The following is a 20,059-nucleotide window of genomic DNA, read 5'->3' on the forward strand; positions in this document are numbered from 1 at the left end:
CAAGGAAGCTAAAAAATACCACGCAAATAAATTCCTGAGACTCAGATATTAAAACAGAAACCACAGCCGGGGAAGAAAAAATAATAATAATGAATAGTTATACAGATGATAATAAAGTAATAAAAACACCTGACTGACAAACACCTATGCTTCTTCTTATTTAATATTTATTCTTTTGTATTCCATTGTATTCTTTTTTACCTGTAGTCACTCAATGGATATTAGTCCATCAAGCGTGAGTACTTATACAATACTTAATGAACTGATGGTGCAGACATTCCAAAAACTTCAACATCTATTCTTTTGTTTCCAGCGTATTGCTGTCATGCCATGCTTTGATCTGCCTGGAGAAAGCCAAGATTATAATTGTTTGCGCTGCCAGAGAAACTGTTCCTTTGTGATGTTTGATTCTTCGGTGCCTCTCCACAGCGTTTGCCGTTTGTCTTTCCATATGACAGAAGGGATTTTATATTGTTGTGGAATTTATTATTAGAAAAGTCACTCTAAAGTTTGTTTTCATCAAAACTTTCTTAATTATTATTGCTATTTTTCCAATATTTATTTTGTTTTCCCGTTTGGTCTCTATTTGTTTAGTTTCTTATTTGTTGTCTATTCTAAACAATCTAAAGCAATTTTCACCTCCCACCAAGTGTGTTTAGCTGAAATTTCCAAAAGCTGCCAGATCAGGGAAAATCTGTTTTTTTCTGTTGAATCACCCTGATATACCAAAATATGGGAGGAAGCAGACTGCTTCCTTTTTTTCCTTCCGGCCCCTGTAGGGGCCATATCCAAGGCAGTTAAATTTTTATAGCCAACAAACTATATTCTATATGTGTAACATATTTTTGCTGATAATAAAAAGGAAGGTATAGTATAGATTTATTTCTATCAAGGAAGAATTATATGGGCTTTCTGCAGCAGAGGCGGAGTAACGACACGGACACAGAGAGCTGGATTTAAACTGGGTCATTTTTATTAATTAAATTTGCATAATTTATTCATTAAATTAGCATAAATTTAACTAAAACCTAACAAGGACATGCAGGGTCAAACAATTACTTCCGGGGCGGAAAATGACGTCAGAAAAACTTCCGGGGCAACTTATGGGCGTAGCTCCATGCTGATCCAGGTGAAGGGCCCCGCCCTCACCTGGATCCCGGCCATGCACCTGCATGTAGAACGTTTCGCCATCTAACCCCTACAAGGGGCTAGAAATGGGCGGGACCCAAAGGCAGGTTCCCCCCAATTGCTCAGATCGAACTAAAGGCACCATGAGCCTTTGGAGAGAACCTGTCGATCATCCCCAAAGATGCCCAACGGAGAACACGCAGTTGCTAAACACCACCCAATTTCTGCCCTAACCTGCCAACCCAAATGACCAAAGGTAAGCAATTAGACTAATCGGGGAGCGAAGCACCCCCTAACCATCCATCTGTCACCGCAGTGTGGAATAGGCAAAAAAACAGTCGCAGAAAATACCGAGACCGCCAAAAATTCCTATTCGGCCCCCTAAGGGCAACCCACAGTGGCACACTGAAAGATAGGGAGGGCAGGCGGGTGTTTGCCTGCTCGTCGTCGGGGCAAAAAGGAGGCCCCAAGCCTGCACAGCCTCTTATATAGGACTGGCAGGCTCTGCCCCCGACGATGTCATCGGCCAGGGCCAATGCCCAAAGATGGCCGGGATCTCACAAAATCTCACGAGATCCCGGCCCCAAGGTGGCGGCTATGCCTAGGGCCGTGTCTTCCTGGCCCTGCGGCAAATCCGGGCCGGGATTAGCAAACTGTCTTCCAGGAATATATATGATTGATTACAAAGTACCTTGTTTACAAGCATGATTTGTTTATCTCTCCTTAACTTTGCCCTTTTTAGGTTAGCGATACATTTCCAAGGTACTGGATTTCCACCTGTATTTTCTAGAAAATATTATGGGATTCTCTTGGAATGCATAAACATTCTTGGAAATACAATTTATGCTGAAAGTTTATCCCTGTGAGAGTTTCCTGTTTTCCTAACTTAAAGGTATAACAATGTAGTGACCCAGAGACCTTAGGAATGTTTGCTAACACTCATGGGCATGAGTTACCACAAAGATATGTTGCAGATTTTTTATGGGATTGTTTATATATTTGTTTTATACTCCTGTCTTTCTTTTAGATGAGCACTCAAGGTGATTAGCATATTCATAACTCAATCAAAATATTAAAAATGTAATATTTCAATTCATAAAATCAAGGCTTGGTGAAAGGAGTATATGTACATATTTTATTTTATTTTTGTGTCTGATTGATTGGTTTTACTTCCCCTCACTATGTGACTTTGGATAAGTCAACAGGGGCCTTTTCCAGTATTACATTATTTTTATTATATTTTATATTTTTATATTTTAATTTTTTTAGCTTTATATTAAATTATTGTGGGGATTTTTAAGGATGGATGAATGGGAAGGATGGAATGGTGGAAATGATATTTATGAATTGAATGAGGGGGGAGGGCCAAGGTTGGAAGATTGGGGTGGGAGGGCTGATTTGTATGAAATTAATGAGTGGAGTGGATGGGATGATATTTATATGAATAATGGGAATAGTATGAATGTTGAATTTAGCTTACCTGGCGATGGAGAGGCAGGAGGGAAGGGGGCATCTATCTCTGGGGTGGGGGAGAGCCAGAATATCCTGGTCTTGCTGGGGAGAGGTAGATATGGCGGGAGTCACGGGGCTAGCCATTCTGGAGGAAGAAGGGATCGCTGCTTAAAAGCAATCCCCTGTTCCAGTCCCGTGAGCTCAACTCGGGGTACTGGTGACAAGTGCAATCCAGGCCCTGGGCTCAAGCTGCTGCTACTCAATGCCAGATCGGTTGTAAACAAAGCTCTCCTCATCCGGGATTTAATCTTGGATGAGGAGGCCGATCTGGCATGTGTGACTGAAACCTGGCTGGGCCCAGAGGGAGGAGTCCCTCTCTCGGAAATATGCCCAGCTGGATTTCAGGTATGGCATCAGCCACGACCCCAGAGAAGGGGGGGGAGTGGCTATTGTAGCCAAGGAGAACCTTCTACCACACGAATCCCAGCGGCCGATAAGGTCCCACAGAGTTGGCCTCCTCTGGGTACCGTCGACCAAACAATGTCACTTGGCGGCCCCATGGGAAGAGCCTTCTCTGTGGTGGACCCGGCTCTCTGGAATCAACTCCCCCCGGAGATTTGAATGGCCCCCACCCTCCTTGTCTTTCGCAAATTACTCAAGACCCACCTATATCGCCAGGCATGGGGCAACTAAGACACCTCCCCCAGGATATTATATTTTATGTATGGCACGTATGTGTTGTATGGTTTTAATTGTTGGGATTTTATATATTTTTTCTTTTAATATTAGATTTGTTCCACTGTTTTATTGCTTTTATTATTGTTGTGAGCCACCCCGAGTCTTCGGAGAGGGGCGGCATACAAATCTAATAAATTATTATTATTATTATTATTATTATTATTATTATTATTATTATTACTGTTTTTTTCACATAATTTTAGTTCAGACTTTGACAAACTGTCCTCCAGGAAAACTCCAAGCAATCTCTCCTAATTTTTATTCAAAATTTAACTAAGTCTGCTTCTACTTTTTCAATGAGGTGGGTCTCTAAGGTGGGTTTCCTTATCTTTTCTACTGATCCAACAACATTCAGTTACATTTCCACTGGTATCTAATTACTCTCTTATTTTGCATTCAAAAGCAAATCTTGAAAGCCACTCTAATTTACCCTCTTGCAGTAAATCATAGTCACACAGACCTACTGATAGATTTACACAGATGTATAAACATGCAAGAATAGCAGGTCTTTAAACAAAGATGATAAAAAGCAGAAACACAGGATAATTCCTTCCTGCTCACAAATTTAGCAGCCTTGCAAAAGGCTCATGGAACAGTTGGCACTTTTCTCCTTCACACTCAGCTCAATTTCATTTGCAGCATCTTCTCCCTGTCCCTTATACAAATCTAGATCATCTGCTCATCAGTTTAAGGCTTTGGCAGGTCCACTGCGCACTCCCAATCATCACCCATGAAGTGCCTTCTTAGTCTCAATCTTCTCAATCCCCTTCAAATGTATGTGAGTCTCTGTGGGGCAGTGTTTCCCAACCTTGGCAGCTTGAAGATATTTGGACTTCAGCTGCCAGAATTCCCCAGCCAGCAAATGCTGGCTGGGGAATTCTGGGAGTTGAAGTCCAGATATCTTCAAGTTGCCAAGGTTGGGAAACACTGCTGTGGGGAAACTGAAACATCCCTCAAACCCCAAGTGTTTTTAGTTATGTATGCATGCCAGTAGGTCATAGCCTTGAGGGTTCTCTCTTATTTTCAAGCAAAATATATGTAACTCAGGTTTAAACTATGGAGTCCTTGATGTTCTCTGCACTTGGTTATTTCAGGAGTTTCCTAGATTCCTTGAGACGTTTCATTACCCAAGCTAGGTAACATCAGTGCTAGAAGCTGTTTCATTACCAAACTAATTAACGTAATCATTGCTCATTGGTGTGGGCTTGCTCTCTGTTTTTATGCAATGGCTTAACATGCCAAGTTTGATTGGGATGCAGTTTTCTCATTGACAGGAGCTTGAGTATTGTTTTCTGTTAGATGCTTTGTCTTGTATTAATCTTTACTTATCTTGGTATTGTTTGATGGTGTTCTGACTTCTTTGTTTCCTTCTTAGCTTGTAATATTTTTCTTTTGGATATTGTGTAAATGTGATTTGCCTCTATATGTTTATTAATGGCTAACTCTTCCTTTCTATCACTTGTATTTTTTATCTCACTTCCACCTTCAGTTGCCTTTTACCCACCAGTTATGTGTTTAAGTGACACCTTAATTTTAATTTGCTTCATGGTGTCTGCTGCCAACATTTGTAGACACAGTAAACATACTGGCCTTTCCTCGTCTCCCACCATAGTCACAGTGAAGTCAAGTGCTACATACACTTCATCATACTTCCTCATCTTAGCTTTCGGACAAATTAGTGTTTGTCTCATTATCTCCCCCTCTCTCCTCCTTTCCTTTTATCCGTGTTAAATATTTTTCCCTGATGTCTCTTAAGGGTTTGTTATCTCCACTTCATATCTCCTACTTTGTGATGTGTGCTATTGTTCGGTGCAAAAGAAACCCCAACTCCCTGCAGCAAAAAAGCACATTCTCTAGGGTCACCCCCCATGGCATCGCTCTGTGTCCCCCGCCCAGGGGGGGCCACCCCACTATTTGAGAAATATTGAGCTAAATCAACCATATCTTATTTCCTAGTCACCATTTCCAGATTTGGTCTCACAGCAGATCAGTATCTCTTTTCTCCAAACCTTCCTTTAAGTTTGGGTTCTTCTTCCATTATATTTTAAAATAACCCAGTGGCATCACTATACATTTAATATCTACATTAGATCTTTAGCTTCAATCCTAATCATTGCATTGCATTGGCATCCTTCAGTCTTGAAAGACTATGGTGTCATGCTCTGGATTCCTAACCATAGTCCTTTAGTATTATAATTTGTACATTTTATTATGGTCTTTAAGGATTTTTTGGGATGGTGGTAGTTTCTTTTCTTTTCTTTTGTTTAGCTTGATATTGTTACTGTTATACCACATTTTCCCCAAAATAAGACCCTGTCTTATATTTTTTTGAAAACCGCTTGGCTTTATTATTGGGGAGGTCTTATTATTTTGGCAATAAGATGGGACTCTTCTTGCCATCTTATTTGATTTCCAGCTTTGTCTCCCTAAGGGGGGGGGGATGCTGTTGTGGTTAGCTCTGGCCCAGCTTCTGCCCCAAGGAATGTGCTTTGCTCCCAGTAGAATCTGCCGATGAAGTTTCCTCTGACCAAGGAAGCGTGAGTGACAGGGAAGAGGGGAGTTTGGCAGACAGCCCAGGAGGAGATCAGTCATCTGTATCATCCCTGGATTCTGAACAAGAATTAATGACACATCCACGCATGCATAGAGTGATGCATAAGAGACAACAACTGAAGGATTATTACAAGAGAAAATGAGGCCACCTGTGGTTGGGTGGGGCTGCTGTAATTAGTGCTACAGATAAAAGTGCAGCCTGGTGTTTTAGCCTCATGACAGTTTATCTGATTCGTTGTTTCGTCAAGATCTTGGTTTTTGCTGTTCAAGATTGTGTGTGTGGACTCTCTGGACTTTAGAATTGGACTCAATTTCCCAGTTATTGGGTGAGGAATTGGATTGCATTTAACCTGTGCCTTGTGTGTACCAGAAAATCCCTTTGACATTTAAAAAGGGAGCTGTTTCTGTTTTTCTGTTTATAAAAACTTTTGGGTTTTCCTTTTATCATGTGGTGTGTGTCTTCCTGGACTAATTACCCTGTAATTACGGGCGGTTGAAACACGCCGGCAGAACAGACGCTGTGGGCATATTTATGGGGGGAGGGCTTATTTTCAGGGGAAGTCTTATTTTTCATGAAACGTGGTATATGGTGAGGGGAAGATCCCCTTATTTCATCCTATGATTTAATTAATTAATGTTTTCTCTGTACCTAAGGTGTAATTCTGATCATTTCAATCCCAGGCCACCCGCGTTCCTAGTACCCAAGCTAACGCCTTGCTTTCTGTGTCAAAGCTTTCCAGCTTTTTCCAGCTTCATTCTTTTTTCCAACTCCACTGTAGCTCCTCCAGAGTTTCACTGGAAATAAAAGTGAATCAGTGCTGCAAGAAGTCTCCTAGTTGCAAGTACCAAAGTCTGCCGTGCAATTGCTCAAATTTTCTTCCCCTGCAAAAGAGGCCTCCATCTGTGTCTTTCATTTTTAGCATGCCTCTGCATTTCTTTCAAGCTTCGTAATGGTGATTATTGCTTATTTTCTTACAGAATGTGGCTGGCGGGATTGTTGCTGATATTATTTTATGTCTCTTTGCTTACATGGCTCTGAACAGCACCCCCGGCTGACCAAGAACCCAATCTAGAAAACCCCACAAGGAGGATTTCTGTTCTTTATATATATTGCTATGGGGTTTCAGTGAAGTGTGAGAAATTAATCACACTTAATAAATAAATTTCAAAAGCAAATTTTATTCTATTTAATGAAAACAATGGCTAAAAGGTTATCCAGGAAAATAAAAGTCTCCATCATTCTAACATACAACAGTGACCAGTGGGTTCTTCATACATATTCTCGGGCCATATTTGGTTCCATATATGTAATCCCCTAGTTCCGACATCTGTTTGAAAAATCTCTCTAAATACGTTTTGACAGTTCTACTTTCTCTGGTAATAAAATTATTTCTTCTTTCAAGTGATTCTTTAAATGTTTAACTCGCATGTAGCCAAAAGAATTACCCAATCCTACTCTTATTACAAATAATCCATACAATAATATACATTTACAATGGTACCTCTACCTATGAATGCCCCTACTTACGAATTTTTCTAGAAAAGAACCGGGTGTTCAAGATTTTTTTGCCTCTTCTCAAGAACCATTTTCCACTTACAAACCTGAGCCTCCATATCTGTAATCAGAAAAGGCAGGAAGAAGCCTCCGTGGGGACTCTTGAGGAATCCCCTGGGAGGAAACAGGGCCTCCACCCTTCCTTTGGTTTCCCCAATTGTACACATTATTTGCTTTGACATTGATTCCTATGGGGAAAATTGCTTCTTCTTACAAACTTTTCTACTTAAGAACCTGGTCATGGAATGAATTAAGTTTGTAAGTAGAGGTACCACTGTATTTATCTTTGCACCCTACAGTGATTGTGTGAGGATGCTGACAAAGACACTATTGGTTGAATGGCCATTAAGCAGATTTCTAAACAATGAAACAATTAGAAAAACCGGATTTGAGTACATTCACTCAAATACTTGGCATAGAGAATCAAAACCGTACTTCCCTTTTTGGATAATATGTATCAATGGAACAATACCTAGGAGTGCAATTCTTCCTCTGAGATAGAAGCAGAACTTCTTTCTAGACCAAATTGGCAAGGAATGGTTGCAATGAAAGATATTAAAATTATACACCAGCATCTATATAGGCTCTCTGACCGCCATCTACTGGACAAAGAACTAAAAACAGACCTCAGTGCTGTTCCAAAATGCAAGAGTCCTTCAAAACACGAATAACTCTGGCCCGCCTTTGTAGATCATGCATTTTAACATTAAAAATGCTTTTGCATTCAGATTTGTTTGGAGGCAATATAATCACCACATTTTCTTAGAAAGCTACCTTCAGTTTCCTTGTCAAATCTCAAAGGCTTATCAAAGCTCAAAGAAAGAACTGATACAATCTTAATCACAAACAAACAAAAATATAATGTCTCCTCATCTTGGGAACAAAATCCTCAGGGAACATTTTCACCAGCTACTAAAAGTATTCTTCCATTTGTCACTGAGATTTATGATGCAGGGCAATTTCATTTATTTATCCAAATTACTTAAAAGATTTCTCGAGCTGAAAAGTGCAAACTATTGTTGTTTGACATCTTTCTGGACATGCTTTGGCATGAAAGAGAGATTCTCTATTTCTGGTCTTTATATTTTCCAAAACAAATGCTGCTTTGTTTCTTTACACTGTCAAAGCAAGTAACTGTAACAAGAAGCAGCAATGTGTCTCTACCCTTTAGATGCTATTTTCCTGAACATATAAAAATGGTTATTCTGAATATCCAACTTTCCTGGTTATAGATTACTAATAAAGCATAATGAGCAAATGGCTTTTAAAAGATATAAACAAAAAAGATGCTTAAATGAGTAATGATATCTATAGCAGTAACAGAGAGATTATTCTTTTTTATTCAGTTATTTATTTTATTTATTTATTTATTTATTTATTCATTTATTCATTCATTCATTCACTCACTCACTCACTCACTCACTCACTCACTTATTTATTTATTTATTTATTTATTTATTTATTTATTTATTAGATTTGTATGCCGCCCCTCTCCGTAGACTCGGGGTGTTTATTTATTTTGTCGAACAAGTATAGGATCATAGTTTTTATAAGTAATTATAAGTAATGATAAAAGAAGACAGTAGGACAGGGATGGTAGGCACAGTAGTGCACTTATGCACGCTCCTTACAGACCTCTTAGAAAAGAGAAGAGGTCAACTGTAGACAATCTGAGGTTAAAGATTTTGAGGTTTGGGGAAGAAACCACAGAGTCAGGTAATGCATTCCAGGCGCTGAAGACTCTATTGCTGGAGACGTATTTTCTGCAATCTAGTTTGGAGCATTTTACGTTAAATTTGAATCTATTAAGTGCTCATGTGTTGTTGAGGTTGAAGGTGAAGTAGTCACTAACAGGAAGGACATTTTGGTATATGATTTTATGAACTTCTGTTTGATCAGATCAGAGATGACATAGTTGTACATTGTCTAGTCGCAGTATTTCAAGTCTGATGGAGTAAGGTGTTTTGTTGCGAGAGGAGGAGTGAAGGACCCTTCTTGTGAAATATTTCTGGATTCTCTTGATTGTATTTATGTCTGATATGCAATGCGGGTTCCATACAGGTGAACTGTATTCTAGAATTGGTCTGACAAAAGTTTTGTAAGCTCTGGTTAGCAGTTCAATGTTTTTGGAGAAGAAGCTATGTAAAATTAGATTATGCTTTTTTGGCAATGTTGTTACGGGGGGGGGGGGGGTCTGGTACGTAGGCCTTTGACAGAGTGAGGTAAAAACAAAACCCACAATGCTGACATCATGATGGTAAGTTCCACTCAAAAGTCTTGATGTATCTGTTATGATGAGGAAATAGAGAAGTGTTTGTTTGAACCCTAAGGTTGTAAGGCAAGAGATCAATATACCTTGCTTTACAGGGATACTTACATATGACAGGGTAGAGCAGGCTGACTACAGAGAATGTGACAATGAGTAGAAAGGCTGAATCAATTGTGATAAATTGCAGGTGAAATGTGACAGATAGCTCCAGGTTAAGAGAAGGAGAGGTGGAACAAAATTAGAATTCTCGCTAGGAATTTTCTAAGGCAAATACATATCTCTGAAATTGGTAACACACAAGGAACAAACTACTCTTTCACTGTTTATAACAATATTCTTTAAATATCCCAAGATAATTATTTTGGCTTCAGATGGGATTTTGCACATTGTGATGAAAATTATCCACATTTCTTAATGGCAGTACGTCTAATTATCCTGTTACAGTTTATATACATCTCTTGATATGAAGGAATTTAAATATCAATGGAATTGGATTCATGAAAGCTTTGATTCAAAGTGGCACAGGTTATTTCTTGACATATTTCATATTGTCTATTCAATGACTTTTAGCTGTAACTATTAATTATTGAATATGAGCCAAGAAGAGAAAATGAAAGAAGCAAAGCATACAAAAAATTATTCAAAATAAAATTTCTAAAATATTTTAGAACTGAAACCTTTTTCCAAAAGATGTAAGAATAATTTTTGCATTTAGTGATGACTTTGGAGGTGGTTGAATGAACTGAGCTAAAGTCTTAAAGTCTACGGAGAGGGGCGGCATACAAATCTAAACAAACAAACAAACAAACAAATAAATAAATAATGTAGTAGGGGATAGGTTTTGCAAAAAGTTACACAATAACTATTGTTAATATCAGTAAATATAATCCAGTAAGCCAATCAAAAGTTAAAAATTATGAATTCTAATTTTTATTTTGAAAATGAATTTATAGACGTACAAATTCTACTGTGATACCCATCAACAAGTGCATGCTTTATCACAATTGCTGTTTGGATCCCAAATGTGAATTAAATTTGGATGACCAGACCTAAAAGCCACATAGGAATTCTATTAGACATCTAACTTTTATAATATTAAGACTAACAATAATTAAGAAAAACAGAAGTTATTTGTAGTTAATTCCAAAGAAACTGAAGGAAAATTCATAGGAAGCTTCAGAAGCAATGCGAAGGAAAATAAACTTGTTAATAGGTCAAATTTACAAGTTTGATTTAGTTCCACCAAAGATGTTGTTATCTATCGTTATCCACCATCACATTTATGCTCTTTGACTTATCTTCAAGTACAATAATTGTGACTTGTGGAGGCAGGGTAATCTACAAATCTACAACTTAATGCAAATTTGTTTATGTAGGTAGAAATAACAACTATTTATTGGTACAGAAGATTCCCAAAAGTTATTGAACTTTGATTGGGTTGAAAAGTAGCGGGTTGCTACTGGAAAAGGTCGGTGCACCAGTAGAAATCACTGCACTGCACACACAGCTTCAGTTATCTTGCATGTGTGCGTCCAGCAGGTTTTTGCTTCTGTGCATGTGCAGGAAGAAATATGTAGTGACGGGGTGTCCGTATGCGCAAGAGATCTTGATAATTTTTTGTTTCTGCTCATGCGCAGAAGCAAAAAAGAACCGAAATCACATGCACGTGTGTGTCCCATCATGAGATTTTGCTTTCTGCACATGCACAGAAATAAAAACACGCTGGGACATACCCATGCACATGCAAGCTAATCAAAGCACAGCACACCAGTAGTGGCGGTGATAGGAATCCGCCCCTGAATGTGACACATAGTCTTAAATTTAGGATACTTACAAAACTTAGGTTATGAACTGTGCATGGATTGATTACATGCATTTATAAATCAGAGAGAAGAAATATAGAGAAAACTTATATCAGAAAGATCAACAGCCAGGTTATTATAGGACGAAGTTTCTCCTAAGAATAGCATGCTATGGGCTGCAAGATTACGATCTTTTGACTAAGCAGAAAGCTGTTCATTCTTTGGTTACATGAACATTTGTTATTTTCTGTCATTTATACAGTATTTCTTTTCCCCCTTATCACCTAACCCAAGAACAAAAAGGTGCCCCCACCTATTCTTCCTAAAACTTTTGGAAAGAATGAGGGGACGGTTTAAACAAGCTATGTTTGGCCAAGAAATAAAATGTAATATAGAAACCTAACAGCATTCAGTTTTGAGATATTGTCCTTCTTGCTTTTTAATATGATTTTCATTTTTGCTTTCTGCCTAGAGGACATTCAAGGCACCTAGCAATAAAAAATAGAACGTAAGCACAAAACCTTTATAAAAAGAGTTAAAACCAGAGTTGGCTGAAGAGAATTTATTCAGTGGTCTTTGCTGGTTTTCCTCGTTCTTCATGCAGACCCTTAGCAGACTGAGTCTTGACACCCAGACCTAAGCTTCCTCCCCCCATGCAAAAAAAGTAATTTTTTCCCATCAAAGAAATAACATAACCAGAACAGTTACGGGAACTAGGCATGACTAGTCTAGTGAAGAGAAAAAACAGGAAAGACATGATTTCAGTTCCAATATTTGAAGGGCTGCCACAGAGAGGAAATGGTCAACCTATTTTCCAAGGCAGCTGAAGGCCATACAAGGAATAATGGATGAGAACTGATCAAGGAAAGATTCAATCTAGAATTAAGGAGAAAGTTTCTGACACTGAGAACAATCAATCAACGGAACAGCTTGCCTTCAGAAATTGTGGGCATAGTTCCCTCTAAGCTGAGCAGTGGGCAATTGCTCACTTAAAAATCATCATCAACTCAGAGTTTTCCAAACCTGCCCAGAAGCCGAGAGGGAAAGAATGAGAGGGATGGAGAGAGAGAGAAACAGATAGAAAAAAGAGAGGAAGGAAAAGAGAAAGAAAAAGAATGGGAGTAAGGAAGAGAGAAAGAAAATCAAAATCTAGTTTGAAACTAGCTCAACTATTTAAGTGGCATTTTGATATTGATAGAGTTGCCCTATTATGAGCTCACTGTTATAGACACACAGTACAGTATTTTATTTTGAAATTCTCTGAGGCAAAACAGGGTGGGTTTTTTATTTGTTTGTTTGTTTGTTTATTTATTATTTCTGTGCCGCCCAGTCCAGAAGGGACTGCTACTCAGACACTATACTTTTCCGCCCACCTCCCAAAAAAATTAGAGGGAACACTGGTTGTGGGAGCTTCACCACTGGAAGCTTTCAAGAATGGACTAGACTGCCATCTGTCAGAAATTGTGTAGGATCTCCTGTTTTGGTGGGGGGTTGGACTAGATGACCTATAGGATCCCTTCTAACTCTGTTATTCTGTTAATGCGTGATGCATCCTGGAAATCCTGATCAGAACCAAAAACTCTGCAGTAGTTCCATGCGGTTGGTAATTATGGCATGCAGGAGTTTAATTGGGCTTTTGTGATGTTAAGCATTTTTGTCCTAACCTATCATGTGACATTCCATTTCTGAGTTAATTAAATTTGAAAGGGGGAAAAATCGGTGAGTTTATAATCCCTTTTACCAAGTGCAGAATGCTCAAAAAATAGTCATTTGAAATGTTCCTTTTTCTTCTCTTTTATATTTTATGGATGAGAAAAAAAAGGAAATTTAAAAAATGCCGAACAATTAAACATAAACCAATATCACTGCTGGAATGGCAAGCCAGCAATAGATAAGATGAAAGAACGTGTCCTCACTATCAAGTTGGTCAATGACCAGCAAGGTTTTATTTCCACTTCTAATCATGCCTTCTGCTTCAATCAAACCTGTAATTAAATGATTTGATACAATATGTATTCATTTATGTGGAACATTAACCAAGAGGAAAAACCCTTAGGTTGTTCGGATTGTACTCATATATCTGCACAACGAAGAGTAAAATAACTTTGGGGATTTTTCTGCTAAGACAAATCGTTGTCACAGCCCAGCAGAGCAATAGAAAGAAGCATTATGTTTTTATAATATGTTGAAAACCACTTGATGCTCTCTGCATCCAGGATCTGGTATAGGACATATTAACCATCCAAAGTAAAGGTTTAGATAATGGAGCCAAAATCGGACAACACAATCATTTTAAAAAGATAATAATACCAGCTCTAATCTCTGTTGCATTTTGTGGTAAAAGGATAATAAATAACCTCCTTTTTTTGTAATTTACTTTATTTTACCTACTTGATCATTATTCTTTCATATCACATATGAATGGTAGATGCATTTATTTCAGAGGACTGCACAATTCTTGCTGGTTGTTTCTTGTAAACATTTCTTGTAAAACAGGGATTCACAATTGAAACAGGGTTAAAAGTTATCCCCAGTTTTTAAGTGGCATCAGTGGTTGGCTGCTAGCCAGAACGCTTAATTGGGCTCGCCTCCACGGCTTTGGAAGTATCGTGAGTGCAGTGAAGGGCTACCAAAATTTTTACTACCACACTGTGGGCGTGGCTTATGCAGGACACCCTGCATTTTCTTTCAACATCTTTCAATGCAAATTGGGTACTTTGGGGAGGAGCTCCATTTTTGCTACCCCACAGTGTTCCCCACCCCGTCCGGGCAGTAGCCCACCCCTGCATGAATTCAAGCGGAATTATGCTTCTGCACCCGTGCAGGTAGCCAAATCACACATGGAGATGCAGGTGCACCCTGCACACATGGAGATGCGAGGTTTTTTGCTTCCATGTATTTGCGGTTTTGCTACCTGCAGAGGTGCAAAAGCATAATTCCACTCAAACTCATGGCAACTCCAGAGCCATGGAGGTGAGCCCAATTAGGCATTCCAGCTAGCAGCCCACCACTGAGTGGCATCCTTGTTCATTGGCTCAAGAAAAGGCAGAACAGAACAAATTACTAATTTTTGTACCCTAGAGACGGATACTAAATTTCAACCTCAGGTGAATTAAATGTTTTCAAAGGTCTCTGCTCCTCAGGAGGATTAACTTTCTGTTCTTCTTTATTCTATTTCTGTGACTCCTTTGCCTGGCTTCTTCTTTATTTCCTCTGATTCCAGAGGATGAATATGACATACTTATCTCCCCCTTCCTGAGCTTGATCCTCAGTCTAATACCAAATAGTCAGAAGCAGTGGAGTCACAAAGTTTCAGGATCGGTAGTGTGTCTTTTTAAGCCAAGCAAGGATACATTTTTCTGGGTCAAAGATTACATTTGACTTTTGATTGGCATGCTGAAGGCTGTCCTCCTTAAAATAATGAGTGGGATTCTGAGAACAAAAAGGTATGGATTTCATCTATGTGAAAATAAATATATGTAATACAATTGCTTGCGTGTATATAATAATCTCCCCCTTATCATGATCGAAACATTTAAATATGTTAAAGGGTTAAATAAGGTTCAGGAAGGAAGTGTTTTTAATAGGAAAGTGAACACAAGAACAAGGGGACACAATCTGAAGTTAGTTGGGGGACAGATCAAAAGCAACATGAGAAAATATTATTTTACTGAAAGAGTAGTAGATCCTTGGAACAAACTTCCAGCAGACGTGGTTGGTAAATCCACAGTAACTGAATTTAAACATGCCTGGGATAAACATATATCCATTGTAAGATAAAATACAGGAAATAGTATAAAGCCAGACTAGATGGACCATGAGGTCTTTTTCTGCCGTCTATGTTTCTATGTTTCTATATCACATTCAATGGTAGAATTTGTTCATAATGTTTAGAAGAATGTTGTACCCCAAATCTGGGGGAAACAAGAGCCATGAAGCCTCAAGTTGTACATCTCTGATTGAAGGAAATGAGAAGTTCAACTAGCACTCAATGCTATTGTTGCTGGAAGCCATCTCTACAAGGATTGATCAAGATTTTGAAAGGGTCGGACAAGACTTTCACACATAGGACTGGAGAATGGCCTTTTGGCATTCATCCATTTTGACAAGCACTCAGTCAGCAAACACATTTTGCAAAAAAAAAAAATGGCTATAAGGCAGGGATGTCAAACTCAAGGCCTAGGGGCTGTATTTGGCCCACAGGGTGTTTAGAGCTGGCTCGTGGGGCCACCCTGGAACACAGCAAAGGACTGGACCATGGTGCCACTGCCAGCTAAAACGGAGGTCAGGAGGGCCATGCAGGAGCTTCTGTTAAGATATTCATGAACTGGAGAGCTAAGGTCAGCCAATGAATAGGCTGAACTTGGCTGATCTTGGCTCCCATTGGCTGATTTAGCAACTAAGTCAGCCAATGAGAGCTAAACACTTCTGAGTCTGTGCAGAGAATCGTAACTGAAACTAGAAGGCTGGGCATGGCTCAGCCCATTCTGTACTCTGTACTCTTGTCCACTCTGAACTCTGAACTGAAAGTGTGTCTGCTGCTGGAAATGAAACTGCTTGTAACTATTGCTACATTGAAGAAATAATCAAATTGTGTTATGGTAGATATGTATTATTATGTTTATAAAGAAGTTAATGAATCCAGCAGAATCAGTTATCTGTGTGTGCTTCTGGTTTTGATTTTTGCAAGAAACTCTGACAGCTTTCTGCAACCCTCTGCCAGAGAAAATGGAACTCGAGAGGGTGGTACGTGGCCCTCCTGAGCTCCATTTTCACTGGCAAAGCACTCAGGCCACACCAGATGCCCCAATAAAAGTGGTGTTGAGTTGTCCACATCCACCCCCCAGGTCAAACATAATCCTGATGTAGCCCTCAATGAAATCGAATTTGACAACCTTGCTATAAGGTCAAGAATGCTACAGTTCTATAGCGGAGCGTTTCAAATACAGTGAGAGAAGTAATAAACATTTTGGATCCAAAAGATGGCAAATGTCCAATGTAGATTATATCTACTAACAATCTTAAAAGCTTCCCATGAGTTTCTGAAAATATATTTCTATATTGTCTGCTGTCTCGCTTGTGGCATGAGAAAACAGAGGAAGAAACTGAAGACCTGGAAAAGTAATAACAACAGATGGCAAAAAGTTCATGAAATGGCAGACGGAGGAGATAAATGTTAACAGATAGATCTCCACCCCATCCCCCTGGGCACAGGCTGTAATAACACAGAGCCCCTGGGATTGATAAATATCATTTATTAAGTATTTCTAAATCAAGGTATTCTGACAGAAAATTAAAGCAGCTCATATTCTATAAGGTAGAATAATTGAGTATCACTCCTATTTGCATAGGCATATTAGGTTACATGATTGTAAAATGAAAAGGTCAAAAATTACGTTTTAGCTGCAAAATCAGTCTGGCTGCTTCTTAATTACTGTTCTTTACTTTCATTCCAGAGCAATGTCTCTGGCAGCCTAATTCTCTATTTAGAAGGAGAAAAGAGTTATATCCTGTTATTATTATGGATAATAAATACAATAGAATAGAATAGAATAGAATAGAATTTTATTGGCCAAGTGTGATTGGACACACAAGGAATTTGTCTTGGTGCATATGCTCTCAACGTACATAAAATAAAATATACATTTGTCAAGAATCATGTGGTACAACACTTAATGATTGTCATAGGGGTCAAATAAGCAATGAAGAAGCAATATTAATAAAAATCTTAGGATATACGCAACAAGTTATAGTCATACAGTCAACATGGGAGGAAATGGGTGATAGGAATGATGAGAAAAACTAGTAGAATAGAAGTACAGATTTAGTAGAAAGTCTGACAGTGTTGAGGGAATTATTTGTTTAGTAGAGTAATGGCGTTCGGGAAAAAACTGTTCTTGTGTCTAGTTGTCTTGGTGTGCAGTGCTCTGTAGCGACGTTTTGAGGGTAGGAGTTGAAACAATTTGTGTCCAGGATGTGAGGGGTCAGTAAATATTTTACCCACCCTCTTTTTGACTCGTGCAGTATACAGGTCCTCAATGGAAGGCAGATTGGCAGCAATTGTTTTTTCTGCAATTCTGATTATCCTCTGAAGTCTGTGTCGGTCCTGTTGGGTTGCAGCACCAAACCAGACAGTTATAGAGGTGCAGATGACAGACTCAATGATTCCTCTATAGAACTGAATCAGCAGCTCCTTGGGCAGTTTGAGCTTCCTGAGCTGGCGCAGAAAGAACATTCTTTGTTGTGCTTTTTTGATGATGTTTTTGATGTTAGGTGACCATTTTAGGTCTTGAGATATGATAGAACCTAGAAATTTGAAGGTCTCTACTGTTGATACTGTGTTGTCTAGTATTGTGAGAGGTGGAAGGGTGGAAGGGTTTCTCTTAAAGTCTACCACCATTTCTACGGTTTTGAGTGTGTTCAGTTCTAGATTGTTCTGGTCACACCACAAGGATAGTTGTTCAACTTCCCGTCTGTATGCAGATTCATCATTGTCTCGAATGAGTCTGATCACTGTTGTATCATCTGCAAACTTCAGTAGTTTAACAGATGGATTGTATGAGATGCAGTCATTAGTGTATAGAGAGAAGAGAAGTGGTGAGAGTACACAGCCTTGGGGGGCACCTGTGCTAATTGTACATATATCTGATGTGATTTTTCCTAGCTTCACCTGCTGCTTCCTGTCTGTTAGGAAGCTTGTGATCCACTTACAAGTGTGTTCAGGTACCGCTAGCTGATTTAGTTTGGTTAAGAGAATGTCCGGTATGATGGTATTGAATGCTGAACTGAAGTCCACAAAGAGGACCCTGGCATAGGTCATTGGAGATTCAAGATGTTGAAGGATGTAGTGTAGAGCCATATTAACAGCATCATCTGTTGATCTATTTGCTCGGTATGCAAATTGCAGGGGGTCTAACAGTGGATCCGTGATGGCTTTCAAATGGAACATCACTAGCCTTTCAAAGGTTTTCATAACTACAGATGTTAGAGCAACTGGTCTGTAGTCATTCAGTTCCTTGATGGAGGGCTTCTTTGGCACTGGGATGATAGTCGAGCGTTTGAAGCAGGAAGGAACATAGCACAACTCTAGTGATTTGTTGAAGATTTGGGTGAAGATGGGGGCAAATTTTAAGCAAGAAGGAGTTATCTTGTCTGGGCCTGGTGCTTTTCCAGGCTTCTGTCTGAGAAATAGATCTTTCACTTCCTTTTCTGTGATCACTAGGGGTTGTAAACACAATGGGCTGGGTTCAATTGTAGAAGATTTAGCTGTTGTTGGTGTGTCTGGGATGGAGGTTGTGCACATAACTGGTTGAGGTTTCTTTTCAAACCTGCAGTAGAACACATTCAGGTCATCTACCAATCTCCTTCAGCTTGGGAAGGTGGTTTGCTGTAACAGGTGATGTTTTTGAGAGTTTTCCACATGTTTGCTGGTTCATTTGTTGAGAATTGATTCTTTAGCTTTACAGAGTAGTTCCTTTTTGCTGCTCTGATCTCCCTTGTTAATATATTTCTGGTCTGATTGTACAGCATTCTATCACCTTTTCTCTAGGCTTCCTCTTTGGAATGATGTAACTGCTTGAGTTTGGCTGTGAACCAAGGTTTATTGTTACTGTATATTTTCAAGTTCCTGGTTGGTACACATAGGTCTTCACAGAAGCTGACATATGATGTTACAATATCTGTTAGTTCATCTAGATCTGCAGAGGTGTCTTTAAAAATATTACAGTCTGTGCAGTCAAAGCAAGCCTGTAGCTTTAACTTTGCTTCCTCAGTCCAAGTCCTCACTGATTTAATTATTGGTTTTGTGGCTTTAAATCTTTGTTTGTAAGCAGGTACAAGGTGAATCATGCAATGATCAGAATGGCCCACAGCTGCTCTTGGTAAAGCCCTGCATGCATTTTTTACAGCTGTGTAACAATGATCTAAGATATTATTGCCTCTGGTGGGACAATTTACATGTTGAAAGTATTTTGGTAGCTCATCTCTTAAGTTTGCCTTGTTAAAATCTCCCAAAATAATGGCCAGTGAATCAGGGTATTTGGCTTCAGCCTCCATAATCTGATCAGCTAGGGTTTTTAGTGCCTTTTGTACAGATGCTTGGGGAGGGATGTAAATTGTAGAAAATAAGAAGGAATGAATCTCACGAGGAGAATAAAAGGGTTTTCAATTAATAATTAAAGACTCCAAGTTTTCATCACAGAATTTTTGTATAATGGTGATGTCTTGAGACCAGCTGTTGTTGATATATATACATAAGCCTCCTCCCTTTTTTTTCCTGATAATTCTGCATTCCGATCACCCCGAAACATTTGAAAGCCCGGTAAATGCATACTGTTATCATCAATTTCCTCGTTTAGCCAGGTTTCAGTAAAGCATAGGGCAGATGCGTTGTGAAAATCAGAATAGCATCTATTTAAAAGCAGTATTTCATCCATCTTGTTGGCAAGTGAACGTAAATTGGTAAGAAAGATAGAAGGGAGCGGTTGTTTTTTAATTCCCTTGTTCCTTAGTCTATTTAAAATTCCCGCCCTTTTACCTCTTCGTCTCTGCCGGCTGCGTATG

This window comes from Erythrolamprus reginae, chromosome 2 (assembly GCF_031021105.1).
Source record: "Erythrolamprus reginae isolate rEryReg1 chromosome 2, rEryReg1.hap1, whole genome shotgun sequence".
Taxonomy (NCBI): domain Eukaryota; kingdom Metazoa; phylum Chordata; class Lepidosauria; order Squamata; family Dipsadidae; genus Erythrolamprus; species Erythrolamprus reginae.